Here is a 20,242-nt window from a genome sequence, read left to right on the forward strand (position 1 = left end):
AATTTTACTGTACAATCAAATAACCTGCAAGGAATGTTATTTTCTGTTTTTAAAGCGGATATTAGAAATATTAGAAATTCTTGCGCGTCTTGTTGAACATTCGCGTTAAAATTTACGTCACTACCGTGAGCAATTAATTCGCGGAGTCTTTTGGTATTAGGTTTTTTGGCACCTCGAGTTATTCCGGATGTTAAAATATTAAATAATTCGAAAGTTACACTCACTTTTTGGTAGTTATCGCGAGTTTTTGGATCCGGAAAAGTTATGTTTATATTATTGACGAGGTTATTCGTTAGGTTAAATTTAACGGTATGTATATTAATCAAACACTGTGCAACGACATTCGCGTAACATGAAACGCCGTCAGAATTCGGTAAGCCAAATATTTCCGTTTTAGAAAAAAGTTCGCGATTAACATTTGATTGGAGAAGGGATTCTTCTTTTGTTAAATTGATGGTGGGGGAAACGCAAATATTATTATTCGCTGTTTGCAAACATGGTGATCGGATCATTTTATTTAAACGACGGTATTCACTTATCGCGTCCATATCTACTTTTATTTTTGCCGAATCGAAATCAATTAAATACAAACCGTTTAAATTAGTGACCCGCGAGAGAGCTACATAGTGCATGCCCGGTGCAAACACTTCTTTTCCTAAACTTGTGAATAAACAATCCAAGGTTAAGCCTTGAGATTTGTGGATGGTTACCGCGTACGAAAGAGTCACCGGAAATTGTTTCCTATGCACGTAAATATTTTTTAACAACAGAAATCGCGCTTTTACCCTTTCTAAAGAAAAGGGTTTGTTATTCACGATAATGATTAAAGAATCTACGACGTTTCCTTTATAAACAAACCGTTCCACTACACCAATTGTTCCGTTTACAATTCCGTTAGCAATATCGATATTTCGTTTAATCATTATTTTCGCGCCAACAAATAAATTTATTGTTTTAGATAAATTAGCAGTGCGGGAGACGTCTTCCGAAATTTTATTAATTAAAAAGTTCAAATCTTTTATTTTTTTATTCGTGAGTTTAAAATTATAATCAATTTCATCGATACTATCTATTGTGACTATTTCTTTCGCGAATTTATCTGAATAAATTTTATTAAAAGTTGTGCACTGAGCTTTAGTCGCGAAGAGACATAACGGATTTCTACCGCAATCGAGTAATACTTTATAATTTTCAATTACATTATTTAAATCATTATTAGGCAAAACACGTGAGTTTAATAGTGCGATGTCTTCTGCGCAGACATTACCCGACCGAATATTGAGCAAAGTGTTTATAAAACCGCTTTTATCATTTTTCTGTCTTACGTTAATTTTTAATTCGTCGTATTCGAACATCGACCAAAGATCAGCAGAACCGATAGACCCGAGTTTGGATTTGCATTCGATGCGAGTTAACTTTTTAAAAACTTGATTACCTTTAACGGGCTGCAATTGTAACAAATCACCGAAAAGTAAAATATTAAAATTACCGAAAGGTTCATTATTTTTAGCAATTTCCGTCAACCGAAGATGAATATAAGCGAAAACGAGACTCGAAACTAAACTAATTTCATCTATTACCAATAATTTCATATCTTTAAGTACGTGTCTAATCGCCCGACAACTTTCAACGTTTAATTTATTATATTCGGCGGTTTGTTGGTGCTCAACCGGGAGCGATAAAAGCCGGTAAATGGTGACGCCATTAACATTATATGCAGCCAGGCCGGTCGGAGCCGTTATAGCCACTGAAACAGTGTCTTTCTTGGGCGGAAATGTATTGTTAATCCAAACTTTTAACGCTTTTAAGAGATACGATTTACCCGTACCGCCTACACCAGAGACGAATAATTTTATTTGACTATTGCATTTATTATTACTTTGGTCGATAAGAGTTTTAGTTATTTTATTAAAAATCCGGCTTTGATCTTCGTTTAAATTAAATTTACTATCGCGATCGTCAATACTAGTATACATCGCCGCGCAAACTTCCAACATCGCCACGTCTGCATCCTGCACTTCTCGGATAATATTATCCTCTTCTAAATTAATGAAATTCTCTTCTTTGAATTCCGCAATTTTACTCTGAAGTTCTTTGATTCCTTCTTCAATCATAATTAATTTATCATGATAAGTCATGGCCTGTTTTAATTCCGCGGAATAATGGTCAAACGCTTCTTGGTACGTCCGAAAACCTTTTAAAATATCCGATTCATTACGCCACGGTTTAAAAAGAAGTAAAAGGGAGTGATAATACTTATTGCGGTCTTGTTCTGTATTTAACGTTTTGTAAATGGGGTGTTGAATCACGTAAGGTTTGCCGCGCTTTCTTAAAATAACATTATTTTTTAATTTTATTCGGTTTTCGGCTTCTAATTGATCGCGGGAAAGATCGTGATAACGACAGAAATCGTACAAGTTTAAAGTTTCTAGATTGTCGGGTCGATTCGGATAATAGTCGTTCAGCCATGACTTCAAATATATATCCGTGGAATTAGCCGGCATATTTTTTAGTTCATTATAAGGTTTTAGACATAGTTTTCTATTTTCGCGAAACGTGGTGCTGATATATCGCATATCTTCCGATTTACCGTACAAATGATGCCCGAGTAACCGGTCTATTGTTTCGTATAACCCGATCTGCCGATGCGTTAATTTTTTTAATCCTAAACTCCACAACGCTTTTTTATTCGATTCTTTACATATATCAGCCCATAGATCTTCTAATTCCGTTTTTTCATTTTTAGAAATGTAACTGGTTACGTAAATAACTAATCTCAAATCTCCGTCTTTAACAAATTGCACGTCAACGTTAAACCCGCCGGAAGCTAATAGAAGGACAGGGTTGTAGTCGTTAATGCGAACCTCACTTCTCTGTCTGGGCAAGTCATAAACACGTTTCGGACCGAAACCTTTAACTCTAGACGCGATTGTAGAAATAATGTCATTAATTATCAATTCGTCAGTAACTTTACGCGGAAATCCAAACCGACATTTAGTATACATTTTTTGTTTTACGCGATATTTTCGTTGGCAATACGAGTTACACTTATGCATTTGATATTTCCGGACAAACGAGTGCAAGACAGGTGACTCTAAAGGATCCGGTAACCGAGCACAAATATAAGTGTTAATAAAATCGGCAACCTTTCTAAAGCAATCGTTATTAATTTCCGGACTATCCCGAATCCACAATAACATGTGGTAATGCGGCGCCCCCCTTTCTTGATATTCTACGCGCCAAAAATAATGCTCCACGTAACCTAATACCGGATTTATTTTATCGTTTATTAAAAACTTGAACATATTTCGGATGAGGCGGTGATAATATCTACACACGCTAGTCGGATCTAACGCACATAACTCCCCGGCGGACATTTTCTCCACGTTAGGAACATCATTATTAATTTTAACAATATATTGCAATAATTCGGAATGATCATATTCTGCACATGACAAAGTTACAAAAAAAGTCGGCGCCCCAAAATCGCGTGTCATGGCATTGAGTTCTTGGCGACGACGTTGCCAATACTCCTTAGTACCCCGTAACGAACTAAATAGATTGATTAAATGCTGTTCCAACTGTTCATCGTTTACGGTAACTTTAGTTAAAATATCATTCACCGTGTACGGTTTGTACGCGCGAACGTTTAACAAGTGTGCTATGGCCCCGCCAAGGTATTTAAATTCACTGTCATTTAGCAAATGAAATAAATAACAAGGATCACGCCGAAATCGCCCGTCTTTATTTAATATCCGTGTTTTACGATACTCAGCGTCCGACAGAGGAACATTTCTATTTACATCAAATTTTCCGAACCTGCCTTTAGGAAATAGATGCGGGAATGTTAAATAATCTAAATTTTTATCAAAAACCGACACGTACTCTCCCTTCATTTGCTGCATTTGATACGATTCGATTTCGCTCGATTCAACCGCGCTCATATTTATCGGATGAAGGGAGTGAAAAGTATAAAATCCGGTTTTATAAAAAGTTGCACTATCTACTTTTTTTATGGATGCCCCGGATACATCCTTAAAAGTATATTTATTACCTATATTTTCGTTAATATTCGGTAACAATTTTACATTTAGATTAACGTTCGCGTATAACGGGTTAATTTCTTTTAAAGCGGCAATCGCTTTGTAAATTTTATTCGCGCTCACTAAATCTCGCCATATGACTCGGTTTTGTGTAGGTACGCCATTAACCAGTACAACCACTTCATGATTTTGGGGCAGTTCGTTCGGTAGCAAGTCCACGTTTTTCTGCAAAGGGAGGGGTAAATAAGTGACGCGACCCTTTAACCCTTTAAGTTTTTCACTGACCGCAATTTTCCCTTTTTTCGGCTGGAGACGAACTACACATTGGAACGATTTAACTAATTGGGTCAGCATTGTTTCGAAAATATTCAGCTTACCAACTTCTTCTGGCACTAGATCTACCTCTAAACAGTTATATGCGGCGCGTCCGGGAATACAATTTTGATTTAATTTTTGTGCACAGTATGTACAAATTTTAATATTATCCGAATGAACTTTATCATAATTTTTATTAATATAAATAATTATAGTTTGCCACGATTTATTATCTTTATTTTGAAATTTAATAAAATCTTTTAAATCCTCGTCATAAAATAAGATGTTGCAACATGCGCAAAAATTTTCCGGAAAAGAAGTTACTTTACTTTTTAACGAAGACAAGTTTTTCTTATATTTAGTCAAAATGTTTATTTCATTAGTGTCGCAACTAGTGGAAGGTACATATTTTTTAAATTTATTGGTGTCGATTTTAAGTGTTCTGAGAAACTTTTTTAAATCATTAACGGACCGTAAAATAGATTCGACATTATTCGCTTTATTTATACACGATGTTACACGATTTATTTTGAAAGACAGATTACGCATAGTGTAAATCTGTCTTTTTAAGTTCCTAAACGCGGTGTAATGTACCGATAATTCAGAAAGAATTTGCAAAAGTGTACTGCATTTAAATATACTGTTGTGTGAAGCGCAGTGTACGGTGTGTCCTTTTTTATTAAGATGTCTGTACCTACATGTGTTCGCAAGCTTTTTGATTGACATTTCATTCACATTGCTTTTTACTAATTCAACTAATTTATTTAAAATCGTGCTCATACTTTGGTCTGAAAATTTACAAGTGATACCGCAAGGCCATTCCACAATATTATTATCTTTAGTAATGTACTTTTTAAAATTGTGCCTATTCACGAAAACGGTGTGATTATCAGTGAGCAATATATGTCCGGGAGGAACCACGCTGTAGGAACTTTCGTAGAAATAAGGTTCAGAATGTGTCGTGTGTTTTTGTTTACCTCCGAATACTTTTACGATATTTTTAGACGTTAGTGTTTTAATTTTATTTACTTCGAACTTATTAACGGCCTCATCGACAACGGCTTTTAATTTATTATTTAGATACCTAAAGTAGGATCGGGCAATTCCGGTTAAATGTTTAGAATGTTTTATCAGGTAATAAGTCATTGTGCGATTAATTTTATTCCTTACACGGCGGTGTTTATTGAACTGACGATTCCGTTTTAAAGATAAACACAATTTATTTATTAGCGCGCATTCATCTCGAAATGTACAAATCTTTTTTCGAGTTTGAATCCGTTTCTTTAATAAAGATGCGAATGACGCCGAGGGTTTATTTACGTTTTGGCGAGTCAAAAAGTACCGAATATTTCTTTTTAAATTTATTACAGCGCGATTCTTTTCATTATACCTTTCTTGTCTTAAGTCAATTTCGTTTCTTTTTTTTTCATTGTACTTTCTTTGTGTTTCAGTTTTCTTTTCACTGTTTGTTCTGTCTTTTTGTTTCTGCTTCCTTGCTATGCCAACTTTATGGGCAACATTATACACTCTTTGCTGGTTTATTTTTTTATCTATATGCTCTCTATCATATTTCCTCTGTTTCTTCTGTATTTTCTCTCTATTAGTTAAATTATACTCTCTCTGTTTCTTCTGTATTTTCTCTCTATTAGTTAAATTATACTCTCTCTGCTTCTTCTGTATTTTCTCTCTATTAGTTAAATCATACTCTCTCTGCTTCTTCTGTATTTTCTCTCTATTAGTTAAATCATACTCTCTCTGCTTCTTCAGTATTTTCTCTCTATGAGATAAATCATACTCTTTCTGTTTCTTTTTTTTATCTTCTGTATGAACAAAATCATATTTCCTCTGTTTCTTCTGTATTTTCTCTCTATTAGTTAGATCATACTCTCTCTGTTTCCTTGCTATTGTTTCTTTGTGTTCCAAATTGTACACTTCCTGTTTTTCTTTTATTTCTATTTTTTTTCTTAAGTTATATTGTCGCTGTTTAGTTACTATTCCCTCGCGATTTTTAACGTAGTACCGCTGTTGCTTAGTTGCGGCGGGGGTCACAATAGTGTATAAACTACAGTTTTCGAGCTCAGCAGTGCTGTCAATTGTCTGTCTAATACCCGATACTAATTTTTTAATTGTTTGCTTTTTTTTCCGGTGTTTAGAAGGCATATCTATAATATAATTTAAAATCTTTAGTATTTAGAAATAAATAACTAATACTTAATATAAATACTTAACGTAATGTTTCCTTCGACTCTGGAAAAAAAAAATTTAGGTTCGAAAAATGAAGTAAATTTTGTTTTTTGCAATGAAACATAAAACTTTAAAGAGTAATTTTTTTAAATTGGAAATATTTTAATTTGATGTATTAACAAAAAAGAACTTTTAGAACAATAACTGATTATTGAGCAAGGGCGGAAATTTAGTTTATAGTTATCCAAATTCATTAATGTGCTATGGTATTATAAGATAGATTTGCAATTTACCAAAATAAATAAAAAAAAACTTAGAGGAGAATAAAAATAAAATCAATGAAAAACGAAGAAATTCTTCACTAATGCAGCAGAGTAGAGACTTCCGGTTTAGGGATTGTATTGTCTGTGGGCTTTGTCGAACCTGATTGAAATTAGTATCAGTTTAATCACTGATACGAGTATCAGCTTAATACGATTTTCGTTTTGAGATATTTTGACAACACATACAATGCTACATATACAGTATGTGCGCATATATACATTTCCGGTGGAAAGATGAAACGGAAAATTTTTACAAGGGCGCAATACTTGTCTAAGAGGAAGTGAAAAAGTAAAAAAATGTTTTATTTATTTTTTAAACAGGCACTTCCGGTTAAACAATTCTCTTCAAACTAAGAATTTAAGCGGAATATTGAATTCATTTGTTAGGACTTAAGTGGTACCTCCGATCACTAGAATGAAATGATTGTACTTTAGCCTGCCTACCTTCCTTCCTCCACCAGAATCGTTTGAAATTGAATTTTATCGGAAAAATGTTTCAAATAAAAGTAATAGACGTAAATATATGCAAACTATGTGCCGAGAAAATTACAGTAGAAAATTGTTTAGAGAAAATCTTGAAGAAGTGAAAACTGTTCATTAACATGATAATTTGGGTTACAAGTTTATTATCAGACAAAAGTAATGAAGCAAGTTGGTCTTAAAAGCGGGGAGATACGTTCAAAAAATGGATAAAAAAATAAAAATAAATTAGAGTATCTACATCACAACAAGAAGGTTTAAACTTTTAAATTTTTAAACTTTATTTTTCCGATCGAGCAACGAAAGTACTCTAAGCAATATTATTAACTTTTTGATAAAGGAAGTGAATTTTAACAATCAGTCAGAACTAGGATCACTTTTCATCTAGACAGACATCAGCAGTTAAGTACAATTAATCGGACTAAAATCAACCGCCAAATAAGAGTAATTTCTGAATTAAAATGTATTTAACTAAATTATTACAAAAAATGTACTTACCAAATTGAGAAGGATGTATGAAGTCTTCAATAAATAGTTTAATAGCTAATAAAATAGAAAAAATAACAAGCACTTCTTCTACGGATGTCAAAAGACGTTTGAATTAGATTAAATAATTATTTCCACTTTATAGTGCATTCAAAAGATAAAGGAGGGGGAAATCACGCCACTAAGTTAAGTTTAAATAAGTTTAAAGTTTATTAAATTAAAACCATATCATGTTTATTGTTTACTATTCAGGTGGAAAGAGTAAAGTCTAATGGCATTTATATTATCAAGTTAGGGATTAGTCATAGATATTATTTCTGAATGTTTTTATGTAGACATTATTCATAGTTTATTAAATTATAGAAAACATTATTATTATTGACTCTTTCTCATCGCAACAAATACAAATTAATATTACAAACAGTTTTAACTGATGAAGTTCTCTTATCGCAACTTTTGGAACAAGATTTTCTCAGAAATTATAATTTCTATGAACAAAATCTGGTAACAACACTCTCACGACTTCCTCTTAATATTATTCTTTAAATTATACTTACAAATATTCTACAAACTTGGGACGTTTGTTATATTTAATTCTAATAAGTTTAGAAATTTAGGATTAATCGGATTTCCTGTATAAGTTTCCCAAAAATTCCTGACAAACTGAAAAATCTCGTCATTAAAGTGATACTTCCGGTATACCGATTTTGACTAAAACTTTATCTCATCTAAGCTAAGACATTTAACGTTCTGCGATTTCTGGTATTTGATAATCACACACACTGAAACAGAGAGAGATAGAGGGAGAATTTTTTCAGGCCGCTCGTTACACTTTCATTATCTAAGCGAGGCTTAATCTACCGTGCAATAAAATGTCCATGTTTGAAGAAAGTAACACGCGGAAGTCTTTTCTGAGAAAATGTGCTCCCTTCATACACCCACAGCCAGACCATTTGATAATTTGAAACGATTGCAATACTTCCCCTTAATAGGTGTAAGAGCACACCTTCGCTTTACTGTTAAGCAGGGGAGCCCTAACCCCTTCATCCTCCCAAATTTTATCAATATCGGGCTGATTTACAGAGTTATCAGTAACAATAATATTGGAAGGGGCCTTACATACATTGGACGAACTCCCGTCCCAAATATGCGCAGCGTCAAGGCCTCTAAAATGCAAATCTACATAAAATTTTGAATAATATGACACTTCATTCACGAAAATCGGTTATTGCGAAGATGATTTGAAAAGATTGCAAAACTTCCCCTTATTAGGTGTAAGAACAGAACGTCGCTTTAATTTTAGATAGAGGAGCCCTATCCCTTTCACCCTACCAAATTTTATCAAAAACGTGCCAATATTTACAGAGTTATTAGTAAAACTAGTTATAGAGGGGGCCTTACATACATGGGGCTAACTCCTCTCCCATTTGAGGTACAGCATCGAGACCCCCAAAAGGCACATCTACATAAAATTCCGAATCGAATGACACCTCATTCATGAAAATCGGTTTGCGCGTTTAGGCGCTACGTTGTTTACAAAAAAGGTAACAACAACAAGAAGAAGAAGAAGAACAACAAGAACAAGAACAACAACAATTTTTGAAAAAGCCGTTTTTGCTCATTTTCAGCAACTTTTTTCTCAAAACCTATTAGATCTGGGTTGTTGCAAAAAATTACAGTCATAAAGGAGGATTTGCCCTTTATTTTAAAGAAAATTTGGGAATTTTATCTTTTATAGAAAAAGAGAAAAAAATTGTCAAAGTTGGGTGTTTTTCAACGTTACGCTTTTTCGTGCAGTTTTTGACCATCAACCCTTATACAACTGTCCTACCGGACAGTTTTAATACAAGAACAAAATCTTCAACTTGAGTATTCTAGGAAATTGCTGCTAAGTGATGGGCATTTTATCCAGTCCTTAATTTTCAAATTGTAAACTCTCAAAGATACCTCCATGGAGAAATGGCTGCATAAATGAGAAACTCATCTTTAATGCATAAGTCTGAAATTAATGAAAATTGACTTGAATTTAAAGAATATCAGTACATATTTATGGAGAGCTCCAATAGGTTGTGCATTCGTTTCAACCCCTGCAATTGTGTTCTCCGAAAATCCATACTATTTTTCAGGCTTTATCTTTCTGTGTTGGAAAAAACAAAACCCAAACTTATATGCTGTTATTATAAAACTTAATTTAATTGTTTTCCTGTATTTTAAGATTTTCTCGCCAAAGGCTTCTACGATTCCATTAAAACTTAGTACTGCGATCTAGTAACCTACTCCTTTTATAAATCTACTCATTTTACTGACCATTCGATTAAGGATACAAAAGAGGTGGGTAAATCCCTTCTTATGAAATAAACATGGCTCCCATGTTCAGAATAAATAGAATTAAATCCTAAATAATCAATTGGGTGAGGTTTGCTTATCGAGTGACTTAAATGATAAGTGTACATCAAAAATATTTTAATTATGCCAGTCACATTCAGAGCTAATGGTTACATATCTTGAATAGATTTGGAGATCACGTTTCATTTTGGTATTAACATCTAATAATTTTACGGTATATTCTACGAATATAATATTAATTCTGCGTATTCTGCGATAGTAGAATAGAAACTGCATACAGTTTATTTATTTTTAAACTGAAATTCTATACAAAATTAATTGACTACAAATTTAATTTGTACAATTGCTTTGTCATTTTCGTTCAGTGCTAAATCAGTTGTAATGTGCTAATATTATTTAATTATATTAATGATAACATTTAATGATATTATTTAATATCTAGATTTTTTTTTTTTTAAATAAGGTGACAATCTGCAGATAATAAAAACGATAATATTAAGAATATTTACTGGTATAACCCTGTCCACTAACTTGATTTCGGCAGGAATATTTGGTCCCATACGTCAAACTGGAGCTATATGAGGCCTTTGCTCTAGTCAACCTGTTTATTTAAGGTTTTTTTTTTTTGTTATAAACTAATTAAGCTATTGATTATCCATGATTGTGGAGGAGCCCAATAGCTTTATTATGGGGTTTTAAGAGGCTTTCTTGTCAGTTACAGGTCGCTGCTTTGAATGGTTTAAGAAGCGTTTCACAATAACTGCAGCAGTGAGTTCAGAGACAATGCTACATTAAGGATGCACAATGATTAGTTTATTTTATTTATTATTATGCAGTGAAATAAAACTGAACACAGATATGACGACAACACCTCTAATTACACGTAAGGATTTTCTCCACAATTGAGATGATGAAAAAAGTTCGTCCAATCAAAATATCACACTTCAAAGATGTAATTCCAAATTACAAATATCAAAAGCTGAGACAGTATTAAGTAAAGAGATGATTTAATAAGAGTTTTACTTACGTAACACCAGTACTTGACTCCATGAAGAACGACGCAAAACTGGCCTGTTGCTATGGTACATGTTACTTGAAAATCTTTTGCCCCGATAAAGTTCCAGTATCCTAGCAGCTGGGGTCGTAAAGCCCCAAGACCCTTTTTTTGACGTCACTTTCGACCTCTCTCACTTTAACTTTGTCTTAAATGTCTCTTTCTGTATTTAGGAAATAATATTTTTACATCCATCTACTTTTTAAATTTTGCCAAAATAAATTATTTTAGACCTATTGTAAATTTTTTCAATTTTATCTCTAAATTATCTATTGACTGTTACTTGTCATTACGACTTTTCGTTCGTCCAAATAGTTTTAAGTTTCCAGTCAAAGCGATGTTCTCGTAACTTTATTTGTAAATTTGATGTCTAAAGTTGATCAGAATTTGAATAAAGATCAGCAATAGGCTGGACCACTGCTCTTGGGACAAGATCATTTCTTCGTAAAGGATTGAATTTTGACAGTATACTGCATATACTCGTAAGCCCCGCATTCCGCAAGAGCATGGTGTTAAGTTTTGTTAAAGTCAAAGCATTATCTCCATTCATGATATGAACTTGGGTTGAACTGAAGATAAAGTCTGGAAATTCGCTTAAAATCATCATGTGAAAAGGCATCTTTTCAACAGTTTATTGAATTCGTTTCGAATTTTCTACGGTTACATCGACTACTTTAAGAAGAAGGCGGAATGGTAACTTAAACACAGCTGGGAGCCAAAGCCAAACTAGTCCCTTTGTACGAAGTTTCTCAACTAACTGTCATACGTCGCAATTCGCTTGGATTTTCATTGATGTAATTGTGTTTACACAAATGTAGTGCATGTTTAGTAAGTACAGTACTGTGTTTACCTTTACAACCCAGCTATCCTCCAACATTGCCCATGTTCTGGATATCACTTCTCCTCAGATATTCTTGGAGATTTCATTCATGATAATTTCGGTTTTTAATTTTTTAATCTCACATAATTCTCTCAATATTCCTCACAGCTCACTCTCAATATTCCTCCACTTGCCATCAGAAGAATTTATTACCTCTCTTTCCTCTGCAAACTTCTCCATTCTCAAATAGACTGGTCCTTACCTTCTTTCTCTAATTTCTTTTAATATCTCATCCCATACTACATTCTTCTCCGTTCAATGTACCGTACTGCAAGCACAATTACGTTTTTTACTTTCCTATCTTTCGTATGATGCGGACAGCCAATCATTTTGTCTTAGATTTCTTTGACACTGATTTCCAAAAGTTTATAAATCAAGCCAGATGTCAACCATTTCTTTGAACTATTTGTATTATTTATGTTATTATTATTATTTTTTTTTATGATTTAAGGCGCGTCAACATCTAAGGTTATTGGCGCCCGGAGCTTTTTTCAGTGCACTTCCTCCGTTACAGTTCTCTCGTTTCAGACAACACTGTCCATCACCGGACAGTGAGCTGTAAGAAGCTCCTAGGAAAAGAAAATCTAAGGGTCAGCAGCTGGATTCAAACCCGGGACCTCCGCGTGGGAGTCCAGTATGCTAACCTCATAGCTAATCCCTTCCCTTATATATAATATATATATATATATATATTATATATATATATATATTATTATTATTATTATATAAAAAAAAAAAAAAAAAAAAAAAATTATTGTTATTGTTATTGTTTTGTAAATTGGATTATTGATACTTTTTTTTTATAAAAATTTTTTATTTAAAATTAAATAAAAAAATAATAATGGAATCAATTAACGAATTAGTTCTTCAATTATGAAGATATAGCTAATAACATTATAAAAATTGTAATAAACTAGATATCATCAGTAAATTAGGATATAGTAAATGCTTAAAAATGTCAGCATATCAGAAAATTCGATTAATTTTGCAATAAATGCAGATATTGTAATAAAACTGCGGTACACGATTGAATCATATTGAGTTAAAAATGAGTACAAGACCGACTCAAACAAAAGTGACCAGAACAGCAGCTTGTTAATTAAAGATCCTACAACGAGACATGTTTGAAAATTAGATGGAAGTTCCTTTAATTAACTTTGTTTAAAATTTCTTTTGAAAAAAAAGAATGAAAGAAGAAAACACACAACAAGAGCTGTTTTTAAAAGTTTGAAATTAATAACTACTTAATTAAATAATTAAAAAGTAACAAAGAGAGGAATGTTTTGGTTAAACAAAATAATAAATAAATGTTTTAAAGATTAAAGAGAATAATATCCTGTTGACGTCGCAAAAAACAAAAATGGTTTCACATTACGACCTCAAAATTTATTATTATTAACAACAAAATTTAATGTTTCTAAACGTAATCAAATTTTGCAGTCATAAAATAAAAAAAGATGACAGAACAAATTATTTGTTGCTGTTGGAGAAACCACTCTTTTAGGATAGCTTATGCTTAATCCAGAATATCTGCCGAGGACACTCCCACGACATTTTCTTCCAACTATTCTCAAGGCTGTCTTCAAACTCTGAATATTTTAGTCATATTCAATTACCAATAGTTTTTATTTATTTATTATGATTTAAGGCGCGTCAACATCTGAGGTTATTGGCACCCGGAGCTTTTTTCAGTACACTACTGGCCTCCGAACAGTGTTCTCTCGTTGCAGACAACAGTGAGCTGTAAGAAGAGGAAATCTATGGGCAAAATCTAAGCCAGCATCTGGATTCGAACCTGGGGTCTCTGCGTGGGAATCCTACACGCTAACTGCATAGCTAATCCCTTCCCTTAATTATTACTAATATTACCCTGAAATATAAGCTTTCAAATTCATCTATCTTAAGCGATAGCAGCAACTGCCCTAAACTGTTTTCCTACAGAAAAATGATAAAGGTGAAAATTGTTAAACCTATTTTATATGTATGAGAAGTTTACAGGCAAAACTAAAAACCATTTTCGAAAAATTGAAAAAGAATCGAACAATTTGAATAGAAATCTAAAAAAGATGAGCACACACTTCTGGATGAGGAATTTCTGCAGAAATTACAGAAGCATGACACTTCAGGGGAAGTTTTCTCACTCCTTTTACCGGAACTGGCTTTGTTCGAGTTTTTCGAGAAAATATAAACAAAATTCATAGATATAGATACATACAGTTAGCGCGTCATGTTCAAAGATAATCGTAGAAGCGGATGTCCGGAAAATCACCAAGCAATGATAATCGATCCATAAAGTGGCGCCTTCGATTTGGAGCCATTCTTCATTATCTAATCAAAACCTCGAATAATGAAAAATGAATTTTAGAAAACATTTAGACGATTAGAAATGGATCACTTCAAAGTTCAATTGAGTAACACAAAATAGGAGAACAAAGATTTCATCTGTGCAGCAAGAAATAGCTTATTTCCATCAAAACAATAGCCGAATAAAACCCAATCTAAAAACAAAAACAAAAAAAACCCTCGTAAGTTTAACTAAATTAAGGGGAATCAGCTGCAACTATTACTCTTATTACCGAACCTATAGAATACGAGGGTCGTTTAAAAAGTCCGTGCAAAGTCAGAGAGATAGCACTACTGGCGCGTATCGAGGTTATGTTTAGTTAGTAGCATCTCTTGGAAGAACACACACCAAGTTTCAGCCAGATCGGTCTATTTCTTTGTGTTTGGCATTCGTTTGAATCGAGGAAGTCGAGTGATTTTCAAAAAATGGACGAAAAAAAATTTCGTGTGTTGATTAAACACTACTTTATGAAAGGCAAAACGCCTGAGGAGACTAAAGAGAAGCTTGATAAACATTATGGTGACTCTGCACCTTCGATTAGAACAGTTTATAAGTGGTTTCAAAATTTTCGGAGTGGCCATTTGGGCAAAAGTGACGCTGAACGTTCTGGACGCCCTGTTGAGGTTACTACTCCAGAAATCATTGATAAAATCCATGATATGGTGATGGATGACAGAAGAGTGAAGGTGCGTGAGATTGCTAGTGCTGTGGGCATCTCGAATGAACGGGTACATAATATTTTGCATCAACATTTGGACATGACAAAGCTATCCGCAAGATGGGTGCCGCGATTGCTCACGCTTGACCAAAAACGAAATCGTGTGAAGTGTTGCAAGGACGGTTTGCAGCTGTTCCAGAAGAATCTGCAGGACTTTAAGCGTCGTTTCGTCACTGTGGATGAAACATGAATACATCACTACACTCCTGAGACCAAAGAACAATGTAAACAATTGGTTACCAAGGGGGAACCTGCGCCAAAAAAGGCGAAGACCGTTCCTTCGGCCGGAAAGATTATGGCGACTGTCTTTTGGGATTCGCAAGGAATAATCCTCATCGACTATCTGGAAAAGGGTAAAACTATTACAGGTGCATATTATTCATCGTTATTGGACCGTTTGAAAACCGAGCTGCAAGAAAAACGCCCACGATTGGCCCACAAAAAAGTCCTTTTCCATCACGACAACGCACCAGCTCACACCTCAGCAGTTGTGGTCGCAAAATTAATGGAAATAGGGTTCCAACTCGTTTCACATCCCCCCTATTCTCCAGACTTGGCTCCCTCGGACTACTATTTGTTCCCAAATATGAAGAAATGGCTGGCGGGAAAAAGATTTTATTCAAACGAGGAGGTGATTGCAGAAACGAATGGCTATTTTTCAGACTTGGACAAATCCTATTATTCGGAAGGGATCAACAAACTAGAGCAGCGTTGGACGAAGTGTATAAGCCTAAAAGGAGACTATGTTGAAAAATAAAAAAGGTTTACCCCAAAAAATTAAGTAGTTTTTATTTTTGCACGGACTTTTCAAACGACCCTCGTACGGTTTTAGCTTCCGTTTAGAAACAGAATCTCCATCGCCGAATCTGGTGAGAAAATATAAAGAGAGGTTGTTCACCTCTTAATTCTATTAACAGCTGCGTAGAAAGCTTCTTAAGAAATAATAATAACAATCAGATACTCTTAGAGCAAATTAAGGACTTTTAGAGTTCTGAAAATTACTAGAGAAAATTCCCTCACCACACGTTGCAAAATTAACAATTCACTTAATTAAATTAACTTTCTAAAAGAGGGCGACACTATCTGCGCAAACGACTTAGATTATGCAAAGCACTGTTTTCAGAAAATTTTGTTACATAACAAACAAGGCTCTTTGAGAATTTGAGTTTCTAGTAACTGAAACACACACCGACCAATCGGTAGATTAATAATAAGCAGGTTACGACAATAAGCAGGCTGAGCGCGAACCACGCGGTGTGCGGATCGTATCTTCACAGGATCAACAAAAGGTCCTCTCCTCTTTGCGTAGATTGCAATGAGAAGGAAGATTTCAAACATATAATAATGATATGTCCACGTTATGTAGTAGAAAGTAAGCGAATGTTTGACGACATCTACAGGTATTTAGATGCACCATTTTGCTACGAAGACATAATATTCTCCACCAACATCTATGTGCTTAAATCTACAGCAGAGCTAGCAATGAAATATGAATGTATTTAAAAGTTATAGCCGATGAGAATGAATGGAACAAAATGATTAGAGAAGGATTACCTGATTTTAATTTCGATTAAGCTGTAAGGATGGCAGGAATATGGAGTACTGATCCATCCATTAGCTGTAGTTTATGAAATACTCGTAGTTGTATATGGTAGAGGAATGAATGAGTGAAGCGAATGTATTTATAAGTAAGAATGGAGAGTGAGTGATATTCTAGTGATAAGCACCTAGACGATGCTGGCTGTATGGCGGAAGCCAATGACAAAAAAAAAAAAAAAACTACAAAAAAAATCTATTCTTACATGTGCACAAAGGAAGTTTAAAGTTAGTCTCCTTAAAACTAAAAAATATTTTCAAAGCGGCACTCTGATAACCGATTTTGACTATAACCTCATTATAGAGTCATCCTCCGGTATTACTTTGTTGAAAAAATTAAATTTAATCTTTCAGCTAAATTCCATTTTTGTATTCTATAGGCCAAATTGCAAAAATCCTCTTTTTTGTACTGTAGGGCTTAAAAAGTATATTATTGCCGACTAAACTGAAAATTGAAAACATCTACGATCGTAATATTTCTTTTTATGAGGGGTAAGAGAAGCGGTAAACAATATGAAGAGCGTTTACTAGGTACAAATAATAGAAAACACTGTATAATTTATTGATTTATTTATTTTTAAATGACAGTTTTTAATAAGTCGGCTTCCATCTTGCATAAAACATGAGTAGTAGGGAGCATATTGAAAAATTTAATAAGCTGAAGATATAAGAGGATAGCCGGAGAACTAAAAGGAAGAGAGGGGGCCTGACATTCTTAGGGGGAGGCTGAGTAACGCAAGTTTAAATCTCCTTCTAGGAGGCTAGGACACATCTTCTTATAGTGCGAGTAAGCAAAGTGTGTGCTGGAAGGAACATTAGCCTTTGAGTGGCTGGAGGAATGTGTTATAGCGTGCCAACACCACTTCTCTTTTAGCATAACTTGGCTTGAAAACTTGCCATCGAACATCTAACTTCAATGTTAGCAGTCACAACTTATACTTGAAACCTTACACCTTACAATCAGCACTTCTTGTTGTGGCTACTAAGCTTGCCACAATTAATTCATGCGATAGGTTACATTTTTGTTTTTGGAAAATTTAAGAGTTCTTAATAGAGTTTTAAATCTATTTCATTATTGTGCTATTTCTTGTTAGGTTATTTTCGTTTTTACTTTTTCACATAAGTGGAAATATTTTCCGTAAGAGGAGAGAAATATTACCTTTTATCGACCTGCCACTCAGGGACGACAATTTCTTGAAATTTTCAACAAACCTATATCCAAGTGATTTGCCTCTAAATTCTATATTTTACTGCACTAAATCACGATCTCGGGCCAATCGGGGCTTTGCCGGCATGAAAGAGTTGGGCTTGCCTGAGCGCAAGATTGTGCACTTAATAAAGTTTTGAGAGTAAATAGGGTAATTCTAATAATTGCTGGACCAATTGGAAAATTGTTTATGTCAGGCAATGAATGAAGCTGGATTTGTCTTCAGTCCTGAATTTCAGTCCTTCTTTACTATTACTAAGTTATTGAAATAAAATGCACTGAACTCATTCTTTTGCTGTGCGTATCTCTTGCTACTCTAATGACCGATCGTCGAAATACCGTACTGCGTACCACTCGATGTTTTCATCTCAAGATGCAGTTCATAAATTGGGTGTCCTTCCTTTGGATCATCATTTCAATCAAGTGAATTCCGACTCTTTTTAAGCCTAATTGTAGGTGAATTGTCGTTGGCAATAAACCGTCCAAAAACTAGAATTGATGGCACGTCCAAAGTATCCCATTCTACGAAATTCACGCAACACCTTTCTATTTCTAAAAAACTGTATTCATAGAAAACTTTTGGAAAGATCAAGTTGACCATTGAGGAGCGTAGTTACGGTATGTGTACTAACATAGGAAAAACAAAAATCTCTTTTAAGCGAAACAAGCTTAATTGACAGCCGGCCAATCTTACACCTGACCCTAGCACGTGCATTGGTAATCATTTTGACCATCATGCTAAGGTGAGTAATGTATGTACATCACTTTCATTCAATCGAGTTCTTCTAGTGTTTAATTAGACTTACCTATCCGCAAAGTGGCAAAGCAAATAACACTAGTTCTACATACAGGACTTACACAGGTGTAGATTGTGTAAGCGAACCCTTAAGCTGTACTACTTAACTCATTTGCATTCACACGTTGTACACTATATAGACGTCTACATTCTACTACAACATCTACACTTAAGTGGGCCATAATAGAACTTTTAGATCGCAGGGGGTTTTTGATTTAGAATAATAAAACTACTCTTCCTTGAATTTGCGAACTACGTGAAGTTAGCCATCGAATTAAACTGGAATGAGACAAACTGAAGCACCTAGAGTTATTGAAAAGCTCCTCAGAATCAAATTACTCGTTGCTTACTGTAGTCTAAAATGATTTAAGATTGCCGTGTAACAAATTACTGAGTTGAGTAACTCATCAAAAGGAAATGAAATGAATGATTTATTGAAGGACTGAAATTCAGGACTGAAGACAAATCCAGCTTTATTCATTGCCTGACATAAAAACAATTTTCCAATTGGTCCAGCAATTATTAGAATTACCCTATTTACTCTCAAAACTTTATTAAGTGCACAATCTTGCGCTCAGGCAAGCCCAACTCTTTCATGCCGGCAAAGCCCCGATTGGCCCGAGATCGTGAAAGCAGATTTCAATGTTACTCTGAACTAAGAGATTTCTTCTGCAGTAAGACATAAACTATAGTAATATTGAACTAAACATTGTGACTTAATAAGTTCCAAAAGAAAATTGATTAAACTACCAAAAACTCATTTACTATGTAACACTAATAGGATTAATTCAATGTCAGAAATTTGTGCTCAAATGCTTAAAGAAATTTTTTAATTAAATTTTTAATTTAAAGTTATACGGAATTTTTTCATAAAAATTGTTAAATGAAGTTTTCTTTTATATTATGCCGAGTTTGATTATTAAAAGTTTTGTCTTTGGAAAATCGAGATTTTGAAACATTTCAAAAACAAAAAATCCTAAATTGTCAAACAATTATTGTATTTCGTGACAATAATATCACTTTGGGATTACCAAAATAATTAAATATAATGTAAAATTGGGAGTTTGAATGTAAAGAGTTCTATTTCGGAACTTGTAAGAGTGAATTATTTATTTAAAACAGCTCTCTGTTTAAGTAGAAATTAAAGTGGTTAAAGTTTAGTACATAAAAACGATACAACTGAATTTAAAATAATTTCTTTTGATATTTGAAAAGAATTTAATATGGTTTAACAAATTTAAATCAACCATTGAATTAAATTTATTGAATAAATGCTGTTACAGTTGTAGTTAATGTTGTTTTACATGTCCCAAAATTATCTTAAAATAAAGTAACTAAATGTACTTACAAATTACAATATATTTTTCGATTCTATTACTGAAGTTTACAGGAGATTAGAAATTTTAAGTAATAATTGTGAAATAAATCCTTTATGTGTAAATATTAATGAAACGTTCATAAAACCGTTGA

The 20,242-nt window shown here is 33.7% G+C and overlaps 1 protein-coding gene and 1 long non-coding RNA gene across 3 annotated transcripts in view; one reads left to right on the forward strand and one right to left on the reverse strand.

The window, feature by feature from the left end:
- Positions 1-20,242, forward strand: part of LOC141461438 (uncharacterized) — a 603,016-nt gene that overhangs the window by 391,333 nt on the left and 191,441 nt on the right. The window lies entirely within an intron of this gene.
- On the reverse strand, positions 4,465-9,682 carry LOC141461371 (uncharacterized). Its single transcript, XR_012462828.1, has 2 exons — positions 7,844-9,682; positions 4,465-6,605 (listed from the first exon to the last, which is right to left on the reverse strand). It is a non-coding gene; the product is annotated as an uncharacterized lncRNA (long non-coding RNA).

Source organism: Rhodnius prolixus, unplaced genomic scaffold (assembly GCF_049639745.1).
Source record: "Rhodnius prolixus isolate KJV_2025 unplaced genomic scaffold, Rpr scaffold_1, whole genome shotgun sequence".
Classification (NCBI taxonomy): Eukaryota; Metazoa; Arthropoda; class Insecta; order Hemiptera; family Reduviidae; genus Rhodnius; species Rhodnius prolixus.